General features: G+C 38.5%; 1 protein-coding gene and 1 long non-coding RNA gene across 7 annotated transcripts in view; one reads left to right on the top strand and one right to left on the bottom strand.

The window, feature by feature from the left end:
* MATCAP2 (microtubule associated tyrosine carboxypeptidase 2) overlaps positions 1-23,026 on the top strand; it is a 96,594-nt gene that overhangs the window by 56,066 nt on the left and 17,502 nt on the right. The gene's annotated exons all lie outside the window — the stretch shown is intronic.
* LOC309665612 lies at positions 4-18,828 on the bottom strand. Its single transcript, XR_014266575.1, has 3 exons — positions 16,031-18,828; positions 5,818-15,991; positions 4-5,463 (listed from the first exon to the last, which is right to left on the bottom strand). It is a non-coding gene; the product is annotated as an uncharacterized lncRNA (long non-coding RNA).

Raw genomic sequence — 23,026 nt, 5'->3', positions numbered from 1 at the left:
GTCTATTGATTTTGGATATATCCTAATCTTCCCATCAGAGAATCCACTCAACTATGAAAAATTAAAACTTTGTTACTTGAGGTCAGTTCTAGTTTTCCCAAACCACATTTTGTTAGCATTGTTTTTCCCATCTCATTTTGAAAATTTTCAAACCTACAGAAATAGGGAAATAATGAAGGAATTAACACTTCTATACCCTTCCTCTGGATTCACCAATTGTTAATATTTTGCCATTTTTGCTTTCTCTCTTCCTCTTTGACTTTAAAAACAGCTTTATTGAGATATATAATTCACATGACATATAATTCATCCATTTAAAATGTACAGTTCAGTGATTTTTATAATATTTGTGGAGTTGCGCAGCCAACACCACTAATTCCAGAACGTTTCATCACCCAAAAAGAAACTTGTACCCATTAGCAGTCATTACCTATTCTCTCTCCCCATTGCTCCTCGTGATAAATAACCATTAATCTGCTTTTATTAGTTTTGCCTCTTTTGAACATTTCATATAAATGAAATCATATAATATGTGATCCTTTGTGGCTGGCTTCTTTTACTTAGCATAATATTTATTTATTTATTTATTTTTACTTAGCATAATATTTTTAAAGTTTGTTCATATTGTAGCATGTATCAGTATATCAATCCTTTTTATTGCTGAATAATAATCCAGTGCATGGATATGACACCTTTTATTTATCCTTTCACCAGTTAATGGGCATTTGGGTTGTTTCCACTTTTTAGCTGTTATGAATAATGCTATTATGAGCCTTTATTCATAAGTTTATGCTGGTAATTCTCTTGAGTATATGCTTAGGAGTGGAATTTTGGGGTTATATGGTAACTCTGTGCTCAGCCTTTTGAGGAACTGCCACGTTTCCAAAGTGAATGCACCATTTTACATTCCCACTGCAGTGTATGACGATTTCTATTTCTCCAAATCCTCACCAACACCTACTATTTTCATTTTTTAAATTAATATTGTAACCATCCCTAGTGGGTGTGTAGTGGTTAACTCACTGTGGTTTAGATTTGCATTTTCCTGGTGACTAGTGATGTTGAGCATCTTTTCATGTGATTATTGGCTATTTATGTATTTTCTTTGGAGAACTGTCTGTTTAGATCATTTACCCATTTTTAATTGGTTTGCTTTTTATTATTGAGGTGTAAGAGTTTTTTGTATATTCTAGATAAAAATCTCTTGTCAAATAATCATTTACAAATATTTTCTACTACTCTGTTGTCTTTTCACTTTCTTGATGCTATTCTCTGTGACTTTTTAAGAGCAAGTTGTACACTTGGCATTTCATTCCTTAAAAACTTGAGCATGCATCTCCTAAGACTAAAAACGTTCTCTTCTACTTAAAACAGTATCACTATCACACTTAAGAAAGTGAGTGGTAATTCAGCAATATCAACTACCCCATATACGGTATTTAAATTTCCCCAACTGTTCCAAAAATGTCTTTATAGATGTTAAAAAAAAAAAAAAAAAATCTAAGTCCAGTCAGGGTTCATGAATTAGTTTTGGTGGCAGTGTCCCTTTAGCCACTTTTAATAGGGAGAGATCTTGAACACTGTTTTTTTTTGTTTCTCGTCATACTGTTTTTTTGTTTTTTAAAAAGTTTTTTAATATTTATTTTATATTGGAGTATAGTTGATTAACAATGTTGTGTTAGTTTCAGGTATACAGTGAAGTGCTTCAGTTATGCGAAGTTCTTTACCCATTTAGTTACTACAGAATTTGACCACAGTTCCCTTGGCTATACAGTAGGTCCTTGTTGGTTATTTATTTTCATTATTGTAGTGTATATATATCAGTCCCAAACTGCTAGTTTATCCCTGCCCCCTACCATTCCCCTTTGTTAACCATAAGTTTGTATTCTAAGTCTGTGAATCTGTTTCTGTTTTGGAAATAACTTTATTTGTATCATTTTCTTGATTCCCCATATAGCGATATCAGAAGATATTTGTCTTTCTCTGTCTGACTGACTTCACTAAGTATGATAATCTCCAGGTCCATTCATGTTGCTGCCAGTGGCATTATTTCATCCTTTTTAATGGCTGAGTAATATTCCATTGATCATATTTACCACATCTTCTTTATCCACTCTTCTGTTGATGGATATTTAGGTTGCTTCCATGTCTTGGTTACTGTAAGCAGTGCGGCAATGAACATTGGGGTGCGTGTATCCTTTCAAACCATGGTTTTTGCCAGATATGTGCCCAGGAGTAGCATTGCTGGATCATATGGTAGCTCTATTTTTCATTTTTTTAAGGAACTTCCATATTTTTCTCCATAGTGGCTGTACCAATTTACATTCCCACCTACAGTCTAGGAGGGTTCTCTTCTCAACACCCTCTTCAGCATTTATCGTTTGTAGATTTTTTTTTTCAGGTTCTATTCAGCTCTTTTATTTTACATATACAGAAAGTCGAGTTCTGGATCCCATGTTTGTACATTTTTGATGATGGCCATTCTGACTGGTGTGAGGTGATATCTAATTGTAGTTTTGATTTCCATTTATCTAATAATTAGCAAAGTTGAGCGTCTCTCCATGTGCCTTGTGGCCATCCGTCTGTCTTTGGAGAAATGTCTGTTTTGGTCTTCTGCCCATTTTTTGATTGGGTTGTTTGCTTTTTATGATATTGATGTTCATGAGCTGTTTGTAAACTTTGGAGATTAATCCCTTGTCGGACGCATCATTTGCCAGTATTTTCTCCCATTCTGTGGGTTGTCTTTCCTTTTGTTTATGATTTCCTCTGCTGTGCAAAAGCTTTTGAGTTTCATTAGGTCCCTTTTTTTTTTTTGTACTACTATTTATGTATTTTTTACATCTTATTGGAGTATAATTGCTTTACAGTGTTGTTAGTTTCTGCTGTATAACAAAGTGAATCCGCTGTATGTATACATACATCCCCATAATACCTCCCTCTTGAGCCTCCCTCCCACCCTCCCTATCCCACCCCTTTAGGTGGTCAGAAAGCACTGAGTGGATCTCCCTGTTCAATGCAGCTGCTTCCCAGTAGCTATCTATTTTACATTTGGTAGTATATATATACTACTCTCTCACTTCGCTCCAGCTTGCCCTTCCCCCCCGCCTGTGTCCTCACGTCCATTCTCTGCCTCTGCGTCTTTATTCCTGTCCTGCCCCTAGGTTCTTCAGAACCATTTTTTTTTTATTCCATATATATGTGTTAGCATACGGTATTTGTTTTTCTCTTCTGACTTCCTTCACTCTGTGTGACAGACTCTAGGTCCATCCACCTTACTACAAATAACTCAATTTCGTTTCTTTTTATTTTTATTAATTTCTTTATTTATTTAATTCTTGAATTTTATTTTATTTATTTTTTTATACAGCACGTTCTTACTAGTAATCAGTTTTATACACATCAGTGTATACATGTCAATCCCAATCTCACAATTCATCACACCACCACCCCCGCCCCCCCGGCCGCTTTCCCCCCTTGGTGTCCATACGTTTGTTCTCTACATCTGGGTCTCAATTTCTGCCCTGCAAACCGGTTCATCTGTACCATTTTTCTAGCTTCCACATATATGCGTTAATATACGATATTTGTTTTTCTCTTTCTGACTTACTTCACTCTGTATAACAGTCTCTAGGTCCATCCACCTCTCAACAAATGACCCAATTTCGTTCCTTTGTATGGCTGAGTAATATTCCATTGTATATATGTACCATATCTTCTTTATCCATTCGTCTGTTGATGTGCATTTAGGTTGCTTCCAGGACCTGGCTGTTGTAAATAGTGCTGCAATGAACATTGGGGTGCATGTGTCTTTTTGAATTATGGTTTTCTCTGGGTATATGCCCAGTAGTGGGATTGCTGGATCGTATGGTAATTCTATGTTTAGTTTTTTAAGGAACCTCCATACTATTCTCTGTAGTGGCTGTATCAATTTACATTCCCACCAACAGTGCAAGAGGGTTCCCTTTTCTCCACACCCTCTCCAGCATTTGTTGTTTGTAGATTTTCTGATGATGCCCATTCTAACTGGTGTGAGGTGATACCTCATTGTAGTTTTGACTTGCGTTTCTAATAATTAGTGATGTTGAGCAGGTTTTCATGTGCTTCTTGGCCATCTGTATGTCTTCTTTGGAGAAATGTCTATTTAGGTCTTCTGCCCATTTTGGGACTGGGTTGTTTGTTTTTTTAATATTGAGCTGCATGAGTTTATATATTTTGGAGATTAATCCTTTGTCTGTTGATCCATTCGCAAATATTTTCTCCCTTTCTGAGGGTTGTCTTTTCGTCTTGATTGTAGTTTCCTTTGCTGTACAAAAGCTTTTAACTTTCATTAGGTCCCATTTGTTTATTTTTTTTTTTTATTTCCATTACTCTAGGAGCTGGATCAAAAAAGATCTTGCTGTGATTTATGTCAAAGAGTGTTCCTATGTTTTCCTCTAAGAGTTTTATAGTGTCTGGTCTTACATTTAGGTCTCGAATCCATTTTGAGTTTATTTTTGTGTATGGTGTTAGGGAGTGTTCTAATTTCATTCTTTTAAATGTAGCTGTCCAGTTTTCCCAGCACCACTTATTGAAGAGGCTGTCTTTTCTCCATTGTATATTCTAGCCTCCTTTATCAAAAATAAGGTGACCATATGTACATGGGTTTATCTCTGGGCTTTCTATCTTGTTCCATTGATCTATATTTCTGTTTTTGTGCCAGTACCATACTGTCTTGATTACTGTAGCTTTGTAGTATAGTCTGAAGTCAGGGAGCCTGATTCCTCCAGCTCCGTTTTTCTTTCTCAAGATTGCTTTGGCTATTCACGTCTTCTGTGTTTCCATACCAATTGTAAAATTTTTTGTTTTAGTTCTGTGAAAAATGCCATTGGTAGTTTGATAGGGATTTAATTGAATCTGTAGACTGCTTTGGGTAGTATAGCCATTTTCACAGTGTTGAGTATTCCGATCCAAGAACATGGTATATCGCTCCATCTGTTTGTATCATCTTTGATTTCTTTCATCAGTGTCTTATAGTTTTCTGCATACAGGTCTTTTGTCTCCTTAGGTAGGTTTATTCCTAGGTATTCTATTCTTTTTGTTGCAGTGCTAAATTGGAGTGTTTCCTTAATTTTTCTTTCAGATTTTTCATCATTAGTGTATAGGAATGCAAGAGATTTCTGTGCATTAATTTTGTGTCCTACTTTACCAAATTCATTGATTAGCTCTAGTAGTTTTCTGGTAGCATCTTTAGGATTCTCTATGTATAGTATCATGTCATCGGCAAACAGTGACAGTTTTACTTCTTCTTTTCCAAATTGGATTCCTTTTATTTCTTTTTCTTATTGCTGTGGCTAAAACTTCCAAAACTATGTTGAATAATGGTGGTGAGAGTGGGCACCCTTCTCTTGTTCCTGATCTTAGAGGAAATGCTTTCAGTTTTTCACCATTGAGAATGATGTTGGCTGTGGGTTTGTCATATATGGCCTTTATTTTTATTTTTTTTTTTAAATGTTTCTTCTGATTTTTTTTTAATTTTTTTTTTAAATTAATTAATTTATTTTTTATTTTATGGCTGTGTTGGGTCTTCGTTTCTGTGCGAGGGCCCTCTCTACTTGTGGCAAGCGGGGGCCACTCTTCATCACGGTGCGCGGGCCTCTCACTATCGCGGCCTCTCTTGTTGCGGAGCACAGGCTCCAGATGCGCAGGCTCAGTAACCGTGGCTCACAGGCCCAGCTGCTCCACGGCATGTGGGATCTTCCCAGACCAGGGCTCGAACCCGTGTCCCCTGCATTGGCAGGCATATTCTCAACCACTGCGCCACCAGGGAAGCCCTATGGCCTTTATTATGTTGAGGTAGGTTCCCTCTATCCCCACTTTCTGGAGGGTTTCTGTCTTGTTTAATGTATCATTTAAAAGTTGTGTTTCCTTATTTATTTGCATTTTGGATGATCTCTTCATTGGTGAAAGTGGGGTGTTAAAGTCCCCTACTATGCTTGTGTTACTGTCAATTTCCTCTTTTATGGCTGTTAGCATTTGCCTTATGTATTGAGGTGCTCCTATGTTGGGTGCATAAATATTTACAATTGCTATATCTTCTTCTTGGATTGATCCCTTGATCATTATGTAGTGTCCTTCTTTGCCTTGTAATAGTCTTTACTTTAAAGTCTATTTTGTCTGATATGAGAATTGGTACTCCAGCTTTCTTTTGATTTCCATTTGCATGGAATATCTTTTTCCATCCCCTCACTTTCAGTCTGTATGTGACCCTAGGTCTGAAGTGGGTATCTTGTAGACAGCATATATACAGGTCTTGTTTTTGTATCTGTTGCACCAGTGTGTGTCTTTTATTTGGAGCATTTAATCCGTTTACATTTAAGGCAATTATCAATATGTATGTTCCTGTTACCATTTTCTTAGTTGTTCAGTTGTTTTTATAGGTGTTTTCCTTCTCTTCTGTTTCCTGCCTAGAGAAGTACCTTTAGCATTTGTTGTAAAGCTCATTTGGTGCTGGTGAATTCTCTTAACTTTTGTTTGTCTGTAAAGGTTTTAATTTCTCCGTCAAATCTGAATGATATCCTTGCTGGGTAGAGTAATCTTGGTTGTAGGTTTTTCCCTTTCATCACTTTAAATATGTCCTGCCAGTCCCTTGTGGCTTGCAGAGTTTCTGCTGAAAGATCTGCTGTTAACCTTATGGGGATTCCCTTGTATGTTATTTGTTGCTTTTCCCTTGCTCCTTTTAATATTTTTTCTTTGTGTTTAATTTTTGGTAGTTTGATTAATATGTCTTGGTGTGTTTCTCCTTGGATTTATCCTGTATGGGACTCTCTGCGCTTCCTGGACTTGATTATTTCCTTTCCCATGTTAGGGAAGTTTTCAACTCTAATCTCTTCAAATATTTTCTCTGACCCTTTCTTTTTCTCTGCTTCTCTGGGTCCCCTGTAATTTGAACGTTGGAGCATTTAATGTTGTCCCAGAGGTCTCTGAGACCGTCCACAATTCTTTTCATTCTTTTTTATTTTATCTGCTCTGCAGCAGTTATTTCCACTATTCTATCTTCCAGGTCACTTATCCATTCTTTTGCCTCAGTTATTCTGCTGTTGATTCCTTCTAGAGTATTTTTAATTTCATTTATTGTGTTGCTCATCTTTTGTTTGCTCTTTAGTTCTTCTAGGTCCTTGTTAAACGTTTCTTGTATTTTCTCCATTCTATTTCTGAGATTTTTGGATCAACTTTACTATCATTATTCGGAATTATTTTTCAGGTAGACTGCCTATTTCCTCTTCATTTGTTAGGTCTGGTGTGTTTTTACCTTGCTCCTTCATCTGCTGTGTGTTTTTCTGTCTTCTCATTTTGTTTAACTTACTGTGTTTGGGGTCTCCTTTTCACAGGCTGCAGGTTCATAGTTCCTCTTATTTCTGGTGTCTGCCCCCAGTGGGTGAGGTTGGTTCAGTGGCTTATGTAGGCTTCCTGGTTGGAGGGCCTGGTGCCTGTGTTCTAGAAGATGGGGCTGGATCTTGACCCTCTGGTGGGCAGGGCCACATCCAGTGGTGTGTTTTGGGGTGTCTGTGAACTTAGTATGACGTTAGGCAGCCTCTCTGCTAATGGGTGGGGTTGTTTTCCTGTCTTGCTAGTTGTTTGGCATGGGGCATCCAGCACTGGAGCTTGCTGGCCGTGAGTGGAACTGGGTCTTAGTGTTGAGATGGAGATCTCTGGGAGAGCTCTCTCTGATTAATATTACATGGGGCTGCAAGGTCTCTGGTGGCTCAACGTCCTGGACTCAGCTCTCTCACCTCAGGGGCTCAGGCCTGACGCCCAGCCACAGCGCCAACACTGCCAGCTGCTTGGCTCAGAAGAAAAGGAAGAAAAAATAAACGTACAGAACTCCAAGACAAATGGTAAAAGCAAAGCTAAATAGACAAAATCACACAAACATACACACACACTCACAAAAGAAGAAAGAAAGAAAAAAAGGAAGAGAGCAGCCGAACCAATAAACAAACACACAAATATAAGCAATCACTAAAAAGTAAACTAACATAAACATAAAACCAAAAACAGATCAAATGGAGAAAGCAAACCCCAGGTTCACAGTTGCCCCCGAAGTCCACCGCCTCAATTTTGGGAACACTCATTGTCTATTCAGATATTCCAGGGTTTACCAAGCTGACTGGGGTGATTGAGTCCGCTGCTCCTGAGGCTGCACCTCAGGAGAAAGTTCCCTTTCTCTTCTTTGTTTGCACAGCTCCGAGGTTCAGTTTGGTTTTGGCCTTGACTCTGGGTGTAGGCTGCCCTCAGGTGTCTGTTCCCTGCCCAGACGGGAGCGGGTTAAAGCAGCGGCTTATTAGAGGTCTTCTGCTCACTCAGGTTGGGGAGAGGGAGGGGTACAGTAGTCACAATTGGAATGCAGGGCGTGCCTGTGGCGGTAGAGGCTGACATGACATTGCAGCAGCCTGAGGTGTGCCGTGTGTTCTCCTGGGGAAGTTGGCCCTGGATCACGGGACCCTGGCAGTGGCATTCTGCACAGGCTCTCGGGAGGGTGTGGGTAGTAACCTACACTTGCACACAGGATCCTTAGTGGCAGCGGCAGCAGCGGTAGCGGTCCATGCCCACCTCTGGCATCCATGATAATAGCTGCAGCTCACTCCCATCTCTGGAGCTCGCTTAGGCAGTGCTCTGTCATCTGAGGGCACACAGAGCAGGAAGACCCTCTTCTCACACACCCCGAGACAATGGTCTCTTGCCTCTTAGGCAGTTCCAGACTTTTTCCCAGACTCCCTCCCGGCTAGCTGTGGTGCACTAGCCCCCTTCAGGCTGTCTTCACACAGCCAACCCCAGTCCTCTCCCTGGGGTCTGACCTCTGAAGCCCGAGCCTCAGCTCCCAGCCCCCACCCGCCCTGGCCGGTGAGCAGAGAAGCCTCTCAGGCTAGTGAGTGGTAGTTGGCACTGATCCTCTGTGTGGGGATATCTCTGCTTTGCCCTCTGCACCCCTGTTACCTCAGTCTTCTCTGTGGCTCCGAAGCTCTACCCCGACTTCCCTGCCAGTGAGGGCGCTTCCTAGTGTGTGGAAACTTTTCCTCCTTCACAGCTCCCTGCCAGAGGTGCAGGTCCCATCCCTATTCTTTTGTCTCTGTTTTTTCTTTTTTCTTTTGCCCTACCCAGGTACATGGGGATTTTCTTGCCTTTTGGGAAGTCTGAGGTCTTCTGCCGGCATTCAGTAGGTGTTCTACAGGAGGTGTTCCACGTGTAGATGTATTTTTGATGTATTTGTGGGGAGGAAGGTAATGTCCATGTCTTACTCTTCCGCCGTCTTGAAGGTCTCCCCCATTTTTAATTTTTATTTTAAACTCGAGTATAGTTGATTAACAGTGTTGTGTTAGTTTCAGGTGTACATCAAACCAATTCAGTTATACCTCTACCTGTATGTATTGTTTCTCCAAATCTTCCCATTTATGTTACTGGAGAATATTGAGCAGAAATCCCTGTGTTATACAGTAGGTCCTTGTTGGTTATCTATTTTCATTATTGTAGTATGTATATGTCAATCCCAAACTACCAATTTATCCCTGCCCTCCACCTTTCCCTTTTGGTAACTCTATGTGTGTATTCTAAGTCTTTGAGTCTGTTTCTGTTTTGTAAGTATGTTCATTTGTATCATTTTTTAAAAATTCTGCATATAAGTGATATCAGATGATATTTGTCTTTCTCTGTCTGACTTGCTTCACTTAGCACAATAATCTCCAGGTCCATTCATGTTGCTGCCAATGGCATTATTTCATTCTTTTTAATGGCTAAGTAATATTCCATTGGACATACGTACCACATCTTCTTTATCCACTCTTCTGTCAGTGGACATTTAGGTTCCTTCCATGTCTTGGTTATTGTAAACAGTGCTGCAGTGAACACTGGGTGCCTGTATCCTTTCAAACCATGGTTTTCGCCAGATATATGCCAAACAGTGGGATTGCTGTATCATATGGTAGCTCTTATTAGTTTTTTGAGGAACCTCCGTACTGTTCTTCATAGTGGCTATACCAATTTACATTCCCACCAACAAGTAGGAGGGTTCCCTTTTCTCTACACCCGCTCCAGCATTCATTGTTGGTAGACTCTTTGATGATGGCCATTCTGTCTGGTGTGAGGTGATAGCTCACTGTAGTTTTGATTTGCATTTCTCTAATAGTTAGTGATGTTGAGCCTCTCTCTATGTGCCTCTTTGCCATCTGTATGTCTTCTTTGGTGAAATGTCTATTTAGTTTTTTTTTTTTTTATTGGAGTATAGTTGCTTTACAATGTTGTGTTAGTTTCTGCTGACAACAAAGTGAATCAGTTATACATATACATATATCCACTCTTTTTTAGATTTCCTTTCCATTTAGGTCACCACAGATCATTGAGTACAGTTCCCTGTGCTATACAGTAGGTTCTCATTAGTTATCTGTTTTATACATAGTAGTGTATATATGTCAATCCCAATCTCCCAATTCGTCCCACCCACCCCCTTTCCCCCTTGGTAACCATAAGTTCTCTACATCTGTGACTCTATTTTTGCTTTGCAAATAAGTTCATATGTACCATTTTTCTAGATTCCACATGTAAGCAATATTATACAATATTTGTTTTTCTCTTTCTCACTTACTTCACTCTGTATGACAATCTCTGGGTCCATCCATGTCTCAGCAGATGGCACTGTTTCGTTCCTTTTTATGGCTGAGTACTATTCCATTGTGTATATGTACCACATCTTTATCCATTCCTGTGTTGATGGACATTTAGGTTGTTTCCATGTCCTGGCTATTGTAAATAGTGCTGCAATGAACATCAGGATGCATGCATCCTTTCAAATTATGGTTTTCTCCGGATACATGCCTAGGAGTGGGATTGCTGGGTCATATGGTAGCTCTGTTTTTAGTTTTTTAAGGAACCTCCATACTGTTCTCCCCACTGGCTGTACCAATTTACATTCCCACCAACAGTGTAGGAGGGTTCCCTTTTCTCCACACCCTCTCCAGTATTTATTGATTATAGATTTTTTGATGATGACCATTCTGACTGGTGTGAGGTGATACCTCATTGTAGTTTTGGTTTGCATTTCTCTGATAATTAGTGATGTTGAGCATCTTTTCATATGTTTGTTGGCCATCTGTATGTCTTCTTTAGTGAAATGTCTATTTAGGTCTTCTGCCCATTTTTTGATTGGGTTGTTTGTTTGTTTGTTTTGATATTGTGCTGCATGAACTGTTTGTAAATTTTGGAGATTAATCACTTGTCAGTCAAATCATTTGCCAAATCTTTCCTTTCATTGTGTGGGTTGCCTTTCCTTTTGTTTGTGGGTTCCTCTGCTTCACAAGAGCCTTTGAGTTTCATTAGGTCCCATTTGTTTTTTTATTTTTATTTTAAATTGGAGTATAGCTGATTAACAATGTTGTCTTATTTTCAGGTGTACAGCAAAGTGATTCAGTTATACATATACATGTATCTATTGTTTCTCAAGTTCTTTTCACATACAGGTTATTAGAGAATATTAAGCAGAGTTCCCTATGCTATGCAGTAGGTCCTTCTTGGTTATCTATTTTCAATAGAATAGTGTGTATATTTCAATCCCAAACTCACAATTTATCCCTGACCTCCACCTTTGCTCTTTGTTAACCTTAGTGTGCTTTCTAAGTCCGTGAGTCTTTTTCTGTTTTGTAAATATGTTCATTTGTATCATTGTTTTTAGATTTTGCATGTAAGCAATATCAGATGATATTTGTTTTTCCTCTTTCTGACTTACTTCACTTACTACGATAATTTCCAGGTCCATTCATGTTGCTGCTAATGGCATTATTTCATCCTTTTTAATGGCTGAGTAACATTCCATTGGACATAGGTACCACATCTTCTTTATCCACTCTTCTGTCGATGGACATGTAGGTTGCTTCCATGTCTTGGTTACTGTAAACAGTGCTGCAGTGAACACTGGGGTGCCTGTATCCTTTCAAACCAGGGTTTTTGCCAGATACATGCCCAAGAGTGGGATTCCTGAATCATACGTTGCTCTGGGAAACAGATTGAAAAAGATACTGCTGCGATTTATTTCACAGAGTGTTCTTCCTATGTTTTCTTCTAAGAGTTTTATAACATCAGGTCTTACATTTAGTTCTTTAATTCATTGAGTTTATTTTTGTGTATGGTGTAAAAGAATGTTCTAATTTCATTCTTTTCCTATAGCTGTCCAGTTTTCTCAATACCATTTATTGAAGAGACTGTCGTTTCTCCATTGTATAGTCTTAGCTTTTTTTATTGTAGATCAATCGACCACAGGTGCATGTGTTTATTTCTGGGCTTCTGTCCTGTTCCATTGATCTATATTTTTGTTTTTGTACCTGTACCATTAGTGTTTTGATGATTGTAACTTTGTAGTATAGTCTAAAATCAGGGAGACTGATTCCTCCAGGTCCATTTTTTTCCCCCCCCTTAAGATTACTCTGGCTATTCGTGGTGTTTTGTGTTTTCATATAGATTAAAAAATTTTTTTGTTCTAGTTCTGTGAAAAATGTTATTCGTAATTTGATAGGGATTGCATTGAATGTGTAGATTGCCTTGGGTAGTATAGTCATTTTGACAATATTGATTCTTCCAATGCAAGAGCATGATATATCCTTCCATCTGTTTGTGTCATCTTTGATTTCTTTCATCAGTGTCTAGTAGTTTTCAGAGTACTGGTGTTTTGTCTCCTTAGGTAGGTTTATTTCTAGGTTTTCTTTTTTTGGATGCAATGGTAAATGGGATTGTTTCCTTAATTTCTTTCTGAGATCTTTTGTTGTTAGTGTATAGAAATGCAAAGGATTTGTGTTTATTAATTGTTTCATCTTGCAATCTAACCTAGTTCACTGAACTTCAGCAGTTTTCTGGGAGCATCTTTAGGATTTTCTATGTATAGTATCATTTCTTCTGCAAACAGTAACAGTTTTATTTCTTCCTTTCCAATTTGGATTCCTGTTATTTTTTTCTTCTCTGATTGCCGTGGCTAGGACTTCGAAAACTATGTTGTATAAAAGTGGTGAGAGTGGACATCCTTGTCTTGTTCCTGATTGTAGAGGAAATGCTTTCAGTTTTTACCACTGAGAATGATGTTGGCAGTGGGCTTGTCATATATGGCCTTTATTATGTTGAGGTAGGTTCCCTTTATGCCCACTCTCTGGAGAGTTTTTATCATAAATGGGTGTTGAATTTTTTCAAAAGCTTTTTCTGCATCTTTTGGAGATGATCATGTAGTTTTTATTCTTCAGTTCGTTGATGTGGTGTAATACACTGATTGATTTGCAGATACTGAAAAAGCCTTGCATCCCTGAGATAAATCCCAGTTGATCATGTTGTATGATTCTTTTTTTTTTTAATAAATTTATTTATTTTTGGCTGCATTGAGTCTTCGTTGTTGGGTCTCTGTTGCTGCGCACAGGCTTTCTCTAGTTGCAGCACGTGGGGTCTACTCTTCGTTGTGGTGCACAGGCTCTAGGTGTGTGGGCTTCAGTAGTTGTGGCACGCAGGCTCAGTAGTTGTGCCTCACAGGCTCTAGAGGGCAGGCTCAGTAGTTGTGGCACACGGGCTCAGTAGTTGTGGCACACGGGCTCAGTAGTTGTGGCACACGGACTCAGTAGTTGTGGCACATGGGCTTAGTTGCTTCAAGGCATGTGGGATCTTCCCAGACCAGGGCTCAAACCCATGTCCCCTGCACTGGCAGGCAGATTCTCAACCACTGCGCCACCAGGGAAGTTCTGTATGATTCTTTTAACGTATGTTGGATTCAGTTTCCTAGTATTTCGTTGAGTTTTTTGCATCTATGTTCATCAGTGATATTGGCCTATAATTTTCTTTGTTTGTGGTATCTTTGTATGGTTTTGGTATCAGGGTGATGGTGGCCTCATAGAATGAGTTTGGGAGTGTTCTTTCCTCTGCAGTTTGTTTTTGGAATAGTTTGAGGATAGCTGTTAACTCTTCTCTAAATGTTTGATAGAATTCACCTGTGAAGCCATCTTGCCCTGGACTTTTGTTTATTGGGAGTTTCTTAATCACAGTTTCAATTTCAGTACTTGTGATTGGTCTGTTCATATTTTGTACTTCTTCCTGGTTCAGTCTTGGGAGATTGTACCTTTCTAAGAATTTGTCCATTTCTTTCAGGTTGTCCATTTTATTGTCATGTAGTTGCTTGTAGTAGTCTCTTACGATCTTTTGTATTTCTGTGGTGTCTGTTGTAACTTCTTTTTAATTTCTAATTTTATTGATTTGAGCTCTCTCCCCTTTTTTGTTCATGAGTTTGGATAAAGTTTTATCAATTTCCTTTATCTTTTCGAAGAACCACCTTTTAGTTTCTTTGATCTTTTCTATTGTTTTCTTCATCTATAATCCTTTTATGTCCGCTCTGATCTTTATGATTTCTTCTACTAACTTTGGGCTTTGTTTGTTCTTCTTTCTATAGTTGTTTAGGTGTTAGAGTATGCTCGTTATTTGAGATTTTCCTTGTTTCCTGAGGTAAGATTGTATTGCTATAAACTTTCCTCTTAAAACAGCTTTTGCTGAGTCCCATAGGTTTTAGATTATTGTGTTTTTGTTTTCTTTTGTCTCTGGGACATTTTTTGATTTCCTCTTTGACTTCTTCAGTGATCCATTGGTCATTTAATAGTATAATGTTTAGCCTCCACGTGTTTGTGGTTTTTACAGTGTTTTTCTTGTAGTTGATTTCTAATCTTATAGTATTGTGGTTGGAAAAGATGCTTGATATGACTTCAGTTTTCTTCAGTTTACTGAGGCTTGCTTTGCAGCCCAGCTTGTGATCTATCCTGGAAAATGTTGCATGTGCACTTGAGAAGAACATGTATTCTTGTGCTTTTAAATGGAATGCTTTATATATATCAGTTACATCCATCTGCTCTAATTGTCATTTAAAGCCTTTGTTTTCTTGTGGCTTTTCTATCTGGATGATCTGTCCATTGATGCAAGTGGGGTGTTAAAGTCCCCCACTAGTATTATTTTACTGTCGATTTCTCCTTTTATGGCTGATAGTATTTGCCTTATATATTGAGGTGCTCCTATGTTGGGTGCATATGTATTTACAATTGTTTTATCTTCTTGGATAGATTCCTTGATCATTATGTAGTGTTGTTCTTTGTGTCTTGAAACAGTCTTTATTTTAAAGTCTATTTGTCTGATATTAGTGTTGCTACTCCAGCTTTCTTTTCATTTCCATTTGCATGGAGTATCTTTTTCCGCTCCCTCACTTTCAGTCTGTATGTTTCCGTAGGTCTGAAGTCAGTCTCTTGTAGACAGCATATATATGGGTCTTGTTTTTCTATCTATTCAGCCAGTCTATGTGTTTTGGTTGGAGCATTTAATCCATTTATGTTTAAGGTAGTTATCAATATGTATGTTCCTGTTACCATTTTCTTAATTGTTTTGGGTTTGCTTTTGTAAGTCTTTTTTCTTCCCTTCTTCTTCTGTTCTCTTCTCTTGTTATTTGATGACTAACTTTAGTGTTGTGTTTTTGGATTCCTTTTTCTTTTGTGTGTGTGTGTATCTATTGTTGATTTTTAGTTTGCAGTTACCAAGAGTTGTTGATGTAGCAGTCTCTATACAAAAATATTGTTTTAAGTTGCTGGTCTTTTAATTTCAAATGCATTTCAGTATCCTGCATTTGTACTCTCCTCTTCTCACAATTGCTTGTTTTGATATCATGTTTGTATGTGGATGATTTCCTACCTTTACTCTATGCTTGCCTTTCCTGCTGAGCTTTTAGGGTTTTTTTTGTTTGTTTCTAGTTTTGGTCTTGTCTTTTCCGCCTAAATAAGTTCCTTTAGCATTTGTTGCAAAGCTGGTCTGGTGGTGCTGAATTCTCTTAGCTTTTGGTTGTTTGTAAAGCTTTTTTTTTTTTTTTTTTTGGCTACATTGGGTCTTCATTGCTGCACGGGAGCTTTCTCTAGTTGCGGCCAGTGGGGGCTACTCTTCGTTGCGGTGTGTGGGCTTCTCATTGCGGTGCCTTCTATTGTTGTGGAGCATGGGCTCCTCATTGCGGTGCCTTCTCTTGTTGTGGAGCATGGGCTCTAGGCGCCTGGGCTTCAGTAGTTGCAGCACACAGGCTCAGTAGTTGCAGCATGCGGGCCCTAGAGCACATGAGCTTCAGTAGTTGAGGCATGTGGGCTCAGCAGTTGCAGCACATGGGCTCTAGGGCACGCGGGCTTCAGTAGTTGTGGCGCGTGGGCTTAGTTGCTCCACGGCGTGTGGGACCTTCTTAGACCAGGTATCGAACCAGTGTCCCGGCATTGGCAGGCGGATTCTTAATCACTGCACCACCAGGGAAATCCCATCTGTAAAGCTTTTGATTTCTCTGTGGAATCTGAATGAGAGCCTTGCTGGGTAGAGTATTCTTGGTTGTAGTTTCTTCCCTTTTTTCACTTTAAATATATCATGCTACTTCCTTATCACCTGCACAGTTTCTGCTGAGAAATCAGCTGATAACCTTATGGGGTTCCCTTGTATGTTATTTGTTGCTTTTCCCTTGCTCCTTTTAATATTTTTTCTTTGAATTTAATTTTTGTTAGTTTGATTAATATGTGTCTTGGTGTGTTTTTCCTAGGGTTTATCCTGTATGGGACTCTCTGCACTTCCTGGAATTGGGTGGCTATTTCCTTATCCATGTTAGGGAAGTGTTCGACTATAATCTCTTCAAATGTTTTCTCAGACCCTTTCTTTTTCTCTTCTTTTTCTTGGACCCCTATAATCCAAATGTTGGTGCATTACTGTTGTCCTGGAGGTCTCTGAGACTGTCATCAATTCTTTTCATTCTTTTTTCTTTATTCTGCTCCTCAGCAGTTACTTCTGCCATTCAATGTTCCAGCTCACTTACTCACTCTTCTGCCTCAGTTATTCTACTATTGATTCCTTCCCGTGTTATTTTTCATTTCAGTTATTGTGTTGTTCATCACTGTTTCTTTGTTCTTTAGTTCTTCTAGGTCTTTGTTAAACATTTCTTGTATTTTCTCAGTCCGTGCCTCCATTCTGTTTCCGAGATTTTGGATAATCAGTACTATCATTACTCTGAATTCCTTTTCAGGTAGGTTGCCTATTTCCTTTTCATTTATTTGGTCTTGTAGGGTTATTGTTGTGTTTTTTTTCAATTTTATTTTATTTTTTTGCACAGCAGGTTCTAATTAGTCATCAATTTTATACACATCAGTGTATACATGTCAATCCCCATCGCCCAATTCAGCACACCACCACCCCCAACCCCCGCCGCTTTCCCCCCTTGGTGTCCATACGTTTGTTCTCTACATCTGTGTCTCAATTTCTGCCCTGCAAACCGGTTCATCTGTACCATTTTTCTAGCTTCCACATATATGCGTTAATATATGATATTTGTTTTTCTTTTTCTGACTTACTTCACTCTGTATGACAGTCTCTAGATCCAGCCACCTCTCAACAAATGACCGAATTTCGTTCCTTTTTATGGCTGAGTAATATTCCATTGTATATATGTACCACATCTTCTTTATCCATTCGTCTGTCGATGGGCATTTAGGTTGCTTCCATGACCGGGCTATTGTAAATAGCGCTGCAATGAACATTGGGGTGCACGTGTCTTTTTGAATTATGGTTTTCTCTGGGTATATGCCCAGTAGTGGGATTGCTGGATCATATGGTAATTCTGTGTTTAGTTTTTAAAGGAACCTCCATACTGTTCTCCATAGTGGCTGTATCAATTTACATTCCCACCAACAGTGCAAGAGGGTTCCCTTTTCTCCACACCCTCTCCAGCATTTGTTGTTTGTAGATTTTCTGATGATGCCCATTCTAACTGGTGTGAGGTGATACCTCATTGTAGTTTTGATTTGCATTTCTCTAATAATTAGTGATGTTGAGCAGGTTTTCATGTGCTTCTTGGCCATCTGTATGTCTTCCTTGGAGAAATGTCTATTTAGGTCTTCTGCCCATTTTTGGATTGGGTTGTTTTTTTTTAATATTGTGCTTCATGAGCTGCTTGTAAATTTTGGAGATTAATCCTTTGTCCATTGATTCATTTGCAAATATTTTCTCCCATTCTGAGGGTTGTCTTTTGGTCTTGTTTATGGTTTCCTTTGCTGTGCAACTGCTTTGAAGTTTCATTAGGTCCCATTTGTTTATGTTTGTTTTTATTTCCATTACTCTAGGAGGTGGATCAAAAAAGATATTGCTGTGATTTATGTCAAAGAGTGTTCTTCCTGTGTTTTCCTCTAAGAGTTTTATAGTGTCCGGTCTTACATTTAGGTCTCTAATCCATTATGAGTATTTTTGTGTATGGTGTTATGGAGTGTTCTAATTTCGTTCTTTTACATGTAGCTGTCCAGTTTTCCCAGTACCACTTATTGAAGAGACTGTCTTTTCTCCATTGTATATCCTTGCTTCCTTTGTCATAGATTAGTTAGCCATAGGTCCGTGGGTTATCTCTGGGCTTTCTATCTTGTTCCATTGATCTATGTTTCTGTTTTTGTGCCAGTACCATATTGTCTTGATTACTGTAGCTTTGTAGTATAGTCTGAAGTCAGGGAGTCTGATTCCTCCAGCTCCGTTTATTTCCCCCAAGACTGCTTTGGCTATTCGGGGTCTTTTGTGTCTCCATACAAATTTTAAGATTTTTTGTTCCAGTTCCATAAAAAATGCCATTGGTAATTTGATAGGGATTGCATTGAATCTGTAGATTGCTTTGGGTAGTATAGTCATTTTCACAATGTTGATTCTTCCAATCCAAGAACATGGTATATCTCTCCATCTGTTGGTATCATCTTTAATTTCTTTCATCAGTGTCTTATAATTTTCTGCATACAGGTCTTTTGTCTCCCTAGGTAGGTTTCTTTCTAGGTATTTTATTCTTTTTGCTGCAATGGTAAATGGGAGTGTTTCCTTAATTTCTCTTTCAGATTTTTCATCATTAGTGTATAGGAATGCAAGAGACTTCTGTGCATTAATTTTGTATCCTACAACTTTACCAAATTCATTGATTATCTCTAGTAGTTCTCTGGTAGCATCTTTAGGATTCTCTTTGTGTAGTATCATGTCATCTGCAAACAGTGACAATTTTACTTCTTCTTTTCCAATTTGGATTCCTTTTATTTCTTTTTCTTCTCTGATTGCCGTGGCTAGGACTTCCAAAGCTATGTTGAACAATAGTGGTGAGAGTAGACATCCTTGTCTCGTTCCTGACGTTAGAGGAAATGCTTTCAGTTTTTCACCATTGAGAATGATGTTGGCTGTGGGTTTGTCATATATGGCCTTTATTATGTTGAGGTAGGTTCCCTCTATGCCCACTTTCTGGAGAGTTTTTATCATAAATGGGTGTTGAATTTTGTCAAAAGCTTTTTCTGCATCTATTGAGATGATCATATGGTTTTTCTTCTTCAGTTTGTTAATATGGTGTATCACATTGATTGATTTGCATATACTGAAGAATCCTTGCATCCCTGGGATAAATCCCACTTGATCATGGTGTATGATCCTTTTAATGTGTTATTGGATTCTGTCTGGTAGTATTTTGTTGAGGATTTTTGAATCTATATTCATCAGTGATATTGGTCTGTAATTTTCTTTTTTTGTAGTATCTTTGTCTGGTTTTGGTATCAGAGTGATGGTGGCCCCATAGAATGAGTTTGGGAGTGTTCCTTCGTCCGCAATTTTTTGGAAGAGTATAAGAAGGATGGGTGTTAGCTCTTCTCTAAATGTTTGATAGAATTCACCTCTGAAGCTATCTGGTCCTGGACTTTTGTTTGTTGGAAGATTTTTAATCACAGTTTCAATTTCGTTGCTTGTGATTGGTCTGTTCATATTTTCTACTTCTTCCTGGTTCATTCTTGGAAGGTTATACCTTTCTAAAAATTTGTCCATTTCTTCCACGTTGTCCATTTTATTGGCATAGAGTTGCTTGTAATAGTCTCTTAGGATGCTTTGTATTTCTGCAGTGTCTGTTGTAACTTCTCCTTTTTCATTTCTAATTTTATTGATTTGAGTCCTCTCCCTCTTTTTCTTGATGAGTCTGGCTAATGGTTTATCAATTAGTCTGGCTTTGGTTTATTTTATCAAAGAACCAGCTTTTAGTTTTATTGATCTTTGCTATTGTTTCCTTTGTTTCTATTTCATTTATTTCTGCTCGATCTTTATGATTTCTTTCCTTCTGCTAAGTTTGGGTTTTGTTTGTTCTTCCTTCTCTAGTTCCTTTAGGTGTAAGGTTAGATTGTTTACTTGAGATTTTTCTTGTTTCTTTAGGTAGGCTTGTATAGTTATAAACTTCCCTTTTAGAACTACTTTTGCCGCATCCCATAGGTTTTTGATCGTCGTGTTTTCATTGTCACTTGTCTCTAGGTATTTTTTGATTTCCTCTTTGATTTTCTTCAGTGATCTCTGGGTTATTTAGTATTGTTTTGCCTCCATATTTTTGTGTTTTTTATGTTTTTTTCCCTGTAATTCATTTCTAATCTCATAGCATTCTGGTCAGAAAATATGCTTGATATGATTTTAATTTTCTTAAATTTACTGAGGCTTGATTTGTGACCCAAGATGTGATCTATCCTGGTGAATGTTTCGTGCGCACTTGAGAAGAAAGTGTAATCTGCTGTTTTTGGATGGAATGTCCTATAAATATCAATTAAATCTATCTGGTCTATTGTGTCATTTAAAGCTTCTGTTTCCTTCTTTATTTTCATTTTGGATGCTCTGTCCATTGGTGTAAGTGAGGTGTTAAAGTCTTCCACTATTATTGTGTTACTGTCAATTTCCTCTTTTATAAGTGTTAGCAGTTGCCTTATGTATTGAGGTGCTCCTATGTTGGGTGCATATATATTTATAATTGTTATATCTTCTTCCTGGATTGATCCCTTGATCATTATGTAGTGTTCTTCCTTGTCTCTTGTAACATTCTTTATTTTAAAGTCTATTTTATCTTTAAGTGAGATAAGTGATATGAGTATTGCTACTCCAGCTTTCTTTTGATTTCCATGTGCATGGAATATCTTTTTCCATCCCCTCACTTTCAGTCTGTATGTGTCCCTAGGTCTGAAGTGGGTCTCTTGTAGATAGCATATATATGGGTCTTGTTTTTGTATCCATTCAGCAAGCCTGTGTCTTTTGGTTGGAGCATTTAATCCATTCACGTTTAAGGTAATTATCGATATGTATGTTCTTATGACCATTTTCTTAATTGTTTTGGGTTTGTTTTTGTAGGTCCTTTTCTTCTCTTGTGTTTCCCACTTAGAGAAGTTCCTTTAGCATTTGTTGTAGAGCTGGTTTGGTGGTGCTGAATTCTCTTAGCTTTTGCTTGTCTGTAAAGCTTTTGATTTCTCCATCGAATCTGAATGAGATCCTTGCCTGGTAGAGTAATCTTGGTTGTAGGTTCTTCCCTTTCGTCACTTTAAATATATCATGCCACTCCCTTCTGGCTTGTAGAGTTTCTGCTGAGAAATCAGCTGTTAACCTTATGGGAGTTCCCTTGTATGTTACTTGTCGTTTTTCCCTTGCTGCTTTCAATAATTTTTGTTTGTCTTAAATTTTTTCCAATTTGATTACTATGTGTCTTGGCATGTTTCTCCTTGGGTTTCTCCTGTATGGGACTCTCTGCGCTTCCTGGACTTGGGTGGCTATTTCCTTTCCCATGTTAGGGAAGTTTTTGACTATAATCTCTTCAAATATTTTCTCTGGTAGTTTCGCTCTCTCTTTTCCTTCTGGGACCCCTATAATGCGAATGTTTTTGCGTTTAATTTTGTCCCAGAGGTCTCTTAGTCTGTCTTCATTTCTTTTCAATCTTTTTTCTTTATTCTCTTCCGCAGCAGTGAATTCCACCATTCTGTCTTCCAGGTCACTTATCCGTTTTTCTGCCTCAGTTATTCTGCTGTTGATTCTTTCTAGTGTAGTCTTCATTTCAGTTATTGTATTGTTCATCTCTGTTTGTTTGTTCTTTAATTCTTCTAGGTCTTTGTTAAACATTTCTTGCATCTTCTCGATCTTTACCTCCATTCTTTTTCCAAGGTCCTGGATCATCTTCACTATCATTCTGGAAGGTTCTTTTTCTGGAAGTTTCCCTGTCTCCACTTCATTTAGTAGGTTTTCTGGGGTTTTATCTTGTTCCTTCATCTGATACATAGCTCTCTGCCTTTTCATCTTATCTGTCTTTCTGTGAATGTGGTTTTTGTTCCACAGGCTGCAGGATTGTAGTTCTTCTTGCTTCTGCTGTCTGCCCTTTCAGTCTTGTAGGTTTTTACCTTGGTCCTTCGTCTGTAACATATTTTTTTGTTGTCTCATTTTTTTTGATGGATGGGGCTGTATTCCTGTCTTATTGGTTGTTTGGCCTGACATGTTCAGCACTGGAGGTTGAAGGCAGTTGGGTAGAGCTGTGTCTTGGTGCCAAGATGAGGACCTCTGCAAGACCTCACTCCAATTATTATTCCCTGGTGCCTGAGGTTCTCTGTTAGTACAGCAGTTTGGACTCAGCTCCCCCACCACAGGAGCTCCGGCCCAACCCGCAGCCTGGGAACCAGTATATCCCACAAGCTGCTTGGTGCGGCACAAGAAAAGAAAGGGAAAGAAACGGAGCAGTACAATAACAGAATAAAACGTAAAATACAGTTAGAAAAATAAAAAGTATATCAGGAAAAATTAAAATACAAGTGAAACAACTGCAACAAGGTAAAACAGCACCACAATAAAAAAAAAGAAAAAGAAAAAGAAACCTTGGGGGACAAGCCAAAAGTTGCAGAACAATAACAAGGTATAACGAATAAAATAAAATAAGAAAAATTAAAAATTTATTAGAAAAATATCTATATAAATGAACCAAACAACAAGGTAAAGCAGAACCACAACCTAAAAAAACAGAAAGGCTAGAAAAGGCCTTGGCACTTGGTGGGCAGTGTGGGGGGGTGGGGCTTAGGCAGGGGTGGGGTTTAGGCTCAGGATCTGCTCAGCCGCGAAAGGCAGCACGGCTGGAGGGGGGCCTTGGAGTGTGGGTTCAGAGGTAAGATCATGGTTCGGGGCGTTGAGGCAGGGTTCAGGCCCA

This window comes from Balaenoptera physalus (assembly GCF_965194825.1).
Source record: "Balaenoptera physalus genome assembly, chromosome: 8".
NCBI lineage: Eukaryota > Metazoa > Chordata > Mammalia > Artiodactyla > Balaenopteridae > Balaenoptera > Balaenoptera physalus.
Note: the sequence above shows the minus strand (reverse complement) of the source record. Positions and strands in the feature narration are given on the sequence as shown.